The sequence below is a fragment of the Macrobrachium nipponense genome, chromosome 2 (genome assembly GCF_015104395.2).
Source record: "Macrobrachium nipponense isolate FS-2020 chromosome 2, ASM1510439v2, whole genome shotgun sequence".
Taxonomy (NCBI): Eukaryota; Metazoa; Arthropoda; class Malacostraca; order Decapoda; family Palaemonidae; genus Macrobrachium; species Macrobrachium nipponense.
In genome coordinates, this window is record NC_087201.1 from 116,158,698 (window position 1) to 116,168,390 (window position 9,693).

Below are 9,693 nucleotides of genomic sequence, written 5' to 3' on the forward strand. Positions count from 1 at the left end.
AAAAAAAAAAAAAAACTGTGTCATAAGAGGATTCTTATTTGTAACGCATTGCATCTTGTGCAAAAATTTTGTTCAAGCTGCCAATAACTGATTGATTTATTTCTATTGACTAACTTCACAAAGTACCTTAAACTGGTGACAGAGGTTGTCGGTTGCGCTTCATCACTTTGAGAAATATAGGCAGCTTCGATTGTACAAAAATATGAAAATGTTTTCATATTCTTAATACAGAGTTTGGTAACAAGATGCGGAAAGGTGTCAGAAAACGTGCTTGTTGACGCCGCCATAAGGGACCTCATTTTCGGAGTTGCATTTTGCATTAGACTTTGATTATAAGAATTTTGATCAGACGACGGTTATGCAGTTGTGTAACATATCTTTCAGAGTCATCATTTACTTTCTTATTTGTAAAATCACGTATTTCATGGGCGTTTATTATAAAAGGTAACTGAAAAAGTGTAAAAGTAAACTCCATGCGACTACTTTAGAAATCCGTGATAGAATTTATAAGCCACTTTTGCAGCGATGATAGGGTTGTCGTCTTAATTCTATGGTTGTATGTTTTTTTTTTTCACAGAAATACTATGATTATTTTTTCTTCCATGACACTGCGAGTTATGGAGTCTGGTTGTAAAAAAGGAAAAAGAAAACCTTCAATTTCTTGCTGGCTACTTTTATGATGTAAGGAATGTTCTTGCAGTTTTTCCTTATAGATTTTTTCTCTATTCCTCTCGGAGCTGGGAAAAGTTTTTGGCATGTGTTGTTTTATGGTTTTCTTTGCAGTACATTTGTTCCTGGCTCGGGAATCTCATGGTAGTTTTCAGTGAACCCTTTTATTAGATTTATGTGCTGGAAGTTTGCCACAATTTTGTAGAGGGCAGCTGCTTTGACTGTCAGGTTAATCACATACAAATTGGACAGGTAAAAGGAAAAAGAATTTTTCTGTGTAAAACTTGGCTATGAATTTGTTGTTATTAAACCAATAATATGACGTTAGTGGCTAGCTTCAAAGCACTCCTACTGTGGCAGACCGACAAAATATTTGTGAGAAGATAGGCGAAAAAGTGGTCCATCTTCAGTTGCTCGTAGCATAAAGCAACATCTACTGTTGTTACTTAAAGTATAACACAACAACTTCAGCTGTTGAAAATATAACACAACAGCTATGCAGTTTTATTGTGTTACGTAACACACCTATCAATAAGTATGCTGAAATCTGCAGAGTAACAATATCTTAAAGTAACTTTTTTCGTAGCTCTGCTAGAGTTTACAAGTGTTCAGGAACTGATAAGGTAAAAAATGGAATGAGTTAATATACATGCTTTCATTTTGAAAATAATAAATGTTTTTTATTCTATAACATTAATTGACCGATTGATTGTTCCAGATAAAAAGAAGGAGATTAAAATGTCAGATATTGATAAACAGTACCAGTTAGCTTTGCTTTGGCTCGGGGTACCCATATAAAACCTGATTTCTATGTAATTGAATATTCGTCAAACATTGTTCATCTATTATGGTTCTGACACCAATCCTTTGTGCTTTTCAGGTAGTCCAGAAATTGTTTTTTTTTTTTAAGGCAAATACCCAAAGCTGATATTACTTCTAATTGGTGGTGATTGGTAAATAAGAGCTTCTACTAATCACGATTATGTATACTGACATCGGCTGCCAATATTTACCGTCATCTCAGCAGAAAGTAAATGAAACAGACGACAGTAGCAATGCGCCTTCAAACAGTTTTTATTGACATTTATTTCATTATCATGGTATGCTTAAGTAGGATACTTATGTGTCAAGTGTTTCCTTCTATTATTCCTAGTTAATGTTGTTACATAACTCTCTCTCTCTCTCTCTCTCTCTCTCTCTCTCTCTCTCTCTCTCTTCTCTCTCAAGGGACACCACAGCAACAATCGCCGCTTCCAGTACAGCTCAGTAATACTAATAGCAGTAGGGCAGGTCCAGAATGGATAACACCCAAGGGCTCTCATTACCTCTACTGGAACTCAGCACTTTACTGTTTATTTTCAGAATTAACCACACTGATAAGTGAATCACAAAAATAATGTTCAAGTAAATACAAAACAAAGTGAAAAGAAATAACAAATAAATTGGTCAGCAATAATACAAAAAATATTTAGCTCACAACAAAAAGGATAAAACACTAAGGTAAAAATGATTTAATCACCAAAATTAGAATATTCACGCACTCACAAGTGATTAGGTTCACTTAAGTCTACTGTAGGATTGGCCGCCAACTCGAAGTCAGGAGAAGTGGGAGACATCCTTATAATGCGATGAAATAGTTATAACAACACCTTTCCCAGGAACATTATCCCATTCTACTGACTTCACATATAAAATGAGTACGCACACAACGGTGCGGAATTTGACATGAGCTCAAGATGAAGGATACAAAAGACCCCATAGAAGTAAGGAGTTCTTTAATACTGAAATGATATTACTTTGTTCAAAGGATTCTAATACGGATGAAAGGTCTTTTACATTGAGACAGTAACTGTGATGGTTTTACATAACACTTTTTGCAGGCTTAATTTCAGTGCAATATTGAACTACGATTCTGTCATGACACAACAAAGGAGACCTCCACTATTAGAAATATAATTTTTGATCATAATTATTTTGCATGTCGAGGATTAGGGTTAGTCCAATCATGCAACCACACTCATACTCATTATTTGCCCTAAGTCATACGTTGGTAGCAACTGACGTAAATACACGATTCAGGCTCAACACTTTACCATGGGGTACTCTGTCAGAAAATAGTCCTTAGGGGGTTTATTTTACCCCTTGGTACTGATAAGCTGATTTGGGCTACTTCTCTTTTTAACAGCAGTACAACTTACTATAACTTGAATCATAGAATAAACAGCAATTACACATTACAGTGTGATATGTATATGACTACATTCCCTAACACAAGATTACTCTCAGTGTTTAACTGTTTAGCTCTCAATATTTAATCGATACAAGATACTTGGTATTTAAACAAATGTACATAATTCTGTCCCGACAAGATCAGTTATAATGGGTTCAATAAAAATAAAGATATTTGCCATAATAGAAACATATTTTCACATGAATATTTCTGTCAGCAGCGCTTGTGTGGACTCTATTCACGTCTCAGTGAAAATGCTGTAAACAGCAATGAGCATTGTTTCATTCTTTTACGAAGTCGAGCAACTTTTTATGAAAACATTATTAAAACTAGTGGGTTTTTTTCACAACGGATATGAATTCCGATTAAATTACTGTTATAGACATTTTTCTTTAAATTTGATCATTATATCAATCGCTTTTATGCATTTGAGCAAAATACTCTTTCGAGAGAAATATATTTAAACAGCTGTTTTCATTATTATAAAACATTTATGAATTTAAGTAACAATCCCTTTGTGCGATTTTGACTTGACAGGAAAAATGCGAGAGTTTTATTTCTCTTCTTATCTGAACCTTCTGAACCAATGATTCTCTTTAATTTCCGTTTATTTCCACCTGGCCGGTAAGTGTGTTGATTATTAACTATAGTGGCTTGCATTTCTGGTGGTGTTTGCGGGCCTGCGACGTAGCATTGGTCTTCCGTGTCTGGATATGGTAGTGGGACAAGCTAGGACCGGCGGAGGGACTGTGACGTCTCGTGACGTCTTTGTCGAAGGAGAGAGATCGATTAAGAGCGTCTTTACGTACCGTCGGAGTTGTTCACACATTGAATTTCTGTCTGTTTACTGGACTCATTGTCATTCAGTTTTCGTATGTGGCTGTGACCTGGTTGTCTTGTGACCCTTGTAATTCTCTCCAGCCAGCTGGCATCTCCTCTGCAAGTTTCCTTTGTCTAGGCCAGGGGTCACCAACCTTTGAAGCTAGAGGAGACATTTCTTTAGAGAATCATAAAAATGTTAAACTGTCAGAGCCGCAGTGACAAAAATGGTCTTTTAAGATCGAAAATCAAAGTCTGCTGTACTTCAGAAATGATATAGCTCTCTCTCTCTCTCTCTCTCTCTCTCTCTCTCTCTCTCTCTCTCTCTCTCTCTCTCTCTCTTAAATATTTAATATTTTCAGGCAGAAACGATTTATATCTCATTAAAAATTCAATAAAATTGATGCCTATAATATGCTTTCAAAATTGAATAGAACGTAATCAACTATTGTTATAAGAGTGTTATATAATTTCTTTCTTTCAAAAGGAGCCCCACGTGTCTTGAAAGAGCTGCATCCTGAGCCACAGGTGGGTGACCCCTGGTTCAGACCTACATTAGACTTTCCCGTACGGGCCAGTGCTGTCAGTGCACCTCATGTGGTGGACTGTAGGCATTACGTAAGGTTCTTTGCAGCGTCCCTTCGATTCCTGGCTGCAACCCTTTTTATTCATAATGCAACAGCGAGGTTATCCTCCTGTAACACCTTCCAAACCGTACTGTCAGTTTCCATTTCAGCGCTGAATGACCTCATAGGTCCCAGCGCTTGGCCCCGGACTAAATCCTATATATCATCTTCTACATTAGACTTTTCGGAAGAGGGGCTAAGGAGATACGGCCTCTGATTGGTTAAATCTTCAAATGTGGGTGGGCGGGCAGGCCTATCGTAGATCCAAGTGTTTGATTGGTCAGGATCATGGAGTACAACCACTAAGATTCCATTGAGGAGTGAGAGATGTGTATTTCTGGTGATAGAAGTTCACTCTCGACGTGGTTCGGAAGTCACGCCAAAGCCGTTGGTCCCGTTGCTGAATAACACTGGTTCCATGCAACGTAAAAACACCATACAAACAAACAAACAACCACTAAGACAGCTCACAGGCTGGCTTCCCTCTTGCTTTGTTGCTGTGACCTCCGGGTTAGTAGCAGGCCTAAATGAGACTATCTATTCTAGACTGACTATTTGACGATTGCAAGTGATGGCGGTGTTAGTCCAACGCCACTTTCTGATCTTTGGATGCCGCTTTACCTTTGCAGAAGGAGGCTTCCTTTGCTTTCGTAAATTACCTTCAACAAGACAGAGCAAAAATAGCGGCGGTTCCATTTCGAAGGGATTATAAGGCCTTATAAACAGAGAAGAGAAAGCACGAGTGGGAAGACGTCTATAAAACAATTAAAGAAAGCTCTTACGCAGGTTAGCAAGTGTGTTATCTCTGTCAGCTGATTTCATGCATGTGTTTAAGACGAAATCACTGAATTATTGATCTATATATATGACGAGTATGTAATCATAGCGAGAAAGCTTCAAGGCTTTTTAGTTTCCGTATTGTTGGTGTTGGCCCATGGCTGCATTTGACTTCGGTTTTCTCTATGTGTTTTTGAGTTGCTCATATCTGGTGCTTGTTTTTCGTTTCTTTTTTCTACACAATCATGCTTTTTTTACTAACAGCTGTGAAAGCATTTTACATCTGAAAGAAGTGCTTTACAAGTTAGTATTTGCAGGGGAAAGATGTTTTGTAATCAGTCGGTTGGTATGATTATTTTATTTTCCATTCGAATTATGGCTTCACCTCTTTACTTATCGTGATTGTTTCCATTTATTTCATTTTTGTATTGTACTTTTCCTGTATTTTCCTCCTTGCTGTTTTGGTCTATCAGTTGAGAGCGGAAATGAATAACCGTTTTATTGCCGTCATTTGCTGTTATTTATCGCCTGGAGGTTTTTATCCCAAATTAGGAGACACGGCAAGATACCGAGCCGCGACGCGCACACACATTCGCCAAAAAGTCAAAGTTCAAGATAGAGCGGGTGAAGGATTTCCCTCGAACTCCCTCCGATCACATATTTAAGTCGAACAATAACACTTGTCTTTGGCTTTCACGTTTCAGTTGTGGTCGTCATTTATGCAGTATACGATCATAAACGTTGCTACCTACTTAGGTATTTGTAGTTCAAGGGTTGTATATACGTTTCTGGTTGGTGGCTATTTGTAATAACTTGTGCATATTTATGACGGAGAGAATGAATTCTTTTGTTAATGCCATGCTCAGTAACGAAGTTCATTAAGAATAGCTGTGAGGTGAAGCATTTTAAGCTCAATACATTGATTGTTCTTTTCCATTGTTGTTTAGTAAAATGTAACTTATTTTTAGGCATTTATTGGCTTCTTAGGGTATTATTAACTATATTTTTATGAACATGTTTCCACGTTCTTACACATACGATTAATACCAGCTATAACGCATTATTTTGGGAGCGTCTAAGAGCATATATATTTACATATTCACTGCAATCATGTTTAGAAACAGTCATGCGCTTATGCACACGTAAATAGAAGTAGAAATTCCATCAACAGATACAACGAATGACAAACTACCTAGCATTTACTAATAAAAATATCATCACCAGTGAAATCTGATTATAAGTCTCAGAAATTCTGACTTCTCACTAGGTTATAAGGACCTTAGTGTCTTCTCCTTTTTTTCGTAATAAATAGCCAGTGGGCTGTTATCCATCAAGAGAATGAGGATTTCATGGTTTCAAAGCAACAAACAATGTGAAATAGTCACCGGGCTTAACTCACACCTGGCTGACTTGTTCTTCTTTTTCAGACTTTTTCATTGTCTCATAATTATTATGGATTTTAAAGAAAATTACAAAAGATATGCAAGAAAAATATAAGGGGAACATGGTGAGACTGAGACCATAGTAATCCGTCTTCAAGAAATATTGTAATCCGTTTTCAAGGAGTATTGTAATCTGTTTTCAGGGAGTATTGTAATCCGTTTTCAAAGGGTATTGTAATCTGTTTTCAAAGGGGTAATGTAATGTGTTTTGAACGGGTACTGTAATCCGTTTTCCAGGAGTATTGTAATCCGTTTTCAAGGAGTATTGTAATCCGTTTTCAGGAGTATTGTAATCTGTTTTCAAAGGGTATTGTAATCTGTTTTCAAAGGGGTAATGTAATGTGTTTTCAGCGGGTACTGTAATCCGTTTTCAAGGAGTATTGTAATCCGTTTTCAAGGGGTATTGTAATCTGGTTCCAAGTGAGTATTGTAATGTGTTTTCAACGGGTATTGTAATACGTTTTCAATGGGTATTGTAATCCGTTTTTCAGGGGTATTTGAGAGATAGGTTTGGTAGAAGAACGTTTTAGATAGGTTTGGTAAAAAAAGCGTTATTTGCTTTTATTCGGTTCCATAAAAGATCATCAGCAAAATTATTTGTTGAAAGTTGAATATGGAGCAAATAGTGTTGCTCTTAAGACTAGATTCTTTCTTAAGGATGATGTTGCAGCCATGCAGTGAGCAAGAAGAATCCCGCTATGTATGCAGTAAGTGCTTTGTTATCCACCCATGTATTTCGCATAAGGAAAGTGATCCTTGTTGGCGGACGTCGATATTTAAAAGGTAGAGCAATGGAATTTTGATGGTTTCACACCTCACATCCTAGCTTTCTCATCCTGTCGAAAATAAGTGGGAGAATTTGATCTCGCCAGAGGGATTACAAGTGTAAAAAATGCCGAGAAGGGTTAAAAAGAAAGAAAGAAAAAAAAGAAGCCTGTCACTTCTTAAGCAGTGCATTTGACTTATTTGTCTCGTGTGTGTGTGTGTGTGTGTGTGTGTATATAATATATATATATATATATATATATATATATATATATATATATATATATATATATGTGTGTGTGTGTGTGTGTGTGTGTGTGTGTGTACATATACATACATACATAATACATACATATATATATATATATATATATATATATATATATATATATATATATATATATATATATATATATATATATATATATATATAGACCCTTACTTCCAGTACCTGTTTCACCCATTAAGCCCCATCCTTAGGGAGGTTGTGCTGTCAGTGCACCTCACGTGGTGCACTGTAGGTGTTACTAAAGGGTGTTTGGAGCGTTGTTTGGTATCTGCCTGCAACCTCTTTTTAGCATTTTACTCTACATATATATTTCCGTTTCTTTTCTTCAGTCTTGCTGCTATTATTTTTTTTAATACACCCGGAGGGTTTTCTCCCAGTTATACCTTTAGATCCTTATACTTTATTTTCTTTATTTTTCGGATCTCTTTATCTTGCTGCCCAACCACCTCAACTCCCTCTTAAGCGTTGAATGGCAGAATGCCCCAGTGCTTGGCTTGGCAGCTTAACTTTCATAACATCAGTCATCAAAATCAAAGTGTATCCAACCCCTTGTAGGGATGCCTCCCTTAGACCAACCAAAGACAACCTGTCTCAAAATATTTATTTTCATACATTCAACTTACCTGTCAGATATATACATAGCTATCGACTCCGTCTTCCCCGACAGAAATTCAAATTTCGCGGCACTCGCTACAGGTAGGTCAGGTGATCTACCGCCCATCTCTGGGTGGCAGGACTAGGAACCATTCCCGTTTTCTAATCAGATTCTCTCTGTCGCCGGTGGTATCAACATTGTTGTTACTTCCTCCTGACTAGAATTCTTTTTTCACAACGCTTTTGATCATCTCTCGCTGATATTTGGTGACGTACTTGGATCGTTGTTTGGCATTCGCTATCGTGGACTGTTTTTTTGGACTTGGTTTTGGAATTCGTGAATATGTCTGACTCTAGTGTTAGTTTCAGAGTGTGTGTGAATGAGGGCTGTAAGGTGAGGATTCCGAAAGCTTCGGTAGATCCTCACACTACATGCAGTGGTTGTAGAATGGTTGAATGCTCGATTGAGAATACGTGTAACGAGTGTGAGAAACTGAGTGCGCAAGAGTGGAAGAATCTAACTTCTTACTTGAAGAAGTTAGAGAAAGATAGAGAGAGGAAGGCGGCTTACAAAACCCGCAGAATGTCTACATCTCGTGATTTACTGTCTAGTTCTGTAGCTTCTTCCTCTGATAATCATGCCCATTCTGTTTCAGCCCGTTCACAAATGCTAATCCCCTCTAGTTCTGCTTCGGAAATAGCGGAACTCAGAGCTTCCCTTCAGAAAATGCAGGAAAAAATGGCAGCATTGGAAGGTAAGGAAAGTGAATGTGGTTTCGCTATGATATTAGTGTCCCCAGTGTAGTGGAGGGGGCGTTCTGGTCGTCTCTGCGACGCTCCCAGGCCTAGACCTCTTCCAAGCTCCCTGGCCCGGAGGAGAAGGAAAGTCGAAAGCCGTACGGGGGTTGTGGAGAATCCCCAACGATCAGGCGTCCCTTCGGCAGAATCTATCATATCACAAACTGCCAAGGACCGCTATAGGAAAAGCGTCCTTCGAGAGTGCTTTTCGTCTTCTAGTTCGCCCTCTTCTAGTTCGAAACTTTCCCGTCCGCTGAAGAGGAGTATGAAAGAACATGAGCTCAATTCTAGTCCCGAGCGCTTCTCTGAAGAAGGAGCGCCTTCGGTAATAAAGAAGGCTAGAAAACAATCAGACTCTGGGTCTGGAGGAGATCCTAGAGCGCCTTCCAGATCTCCCTCTCCTGATTCGAAAGATTCCTCAACCAGGAAAATTTTATTGAATATGCAGGAACAATTAGCCTCGTTGGTAGGAGTTCTTTATAAGGAGCCTACTCGTAAGAAGGATGATAGGCTTCCTATTAAAAGATCTAAATACCGATCCCCTGTCACGCGCAACGAGCCTTCCAGGGGGAGGTCGTCGCAGGCGACCATCTCCGGCGGGAACGGTGCGTTTTAGACAGGAGAGAAGTAAGAAAGGAAGTTACTCCTGTCAAGAGTTTGGCTCCAGCCAGGAGCAGGCTCCGA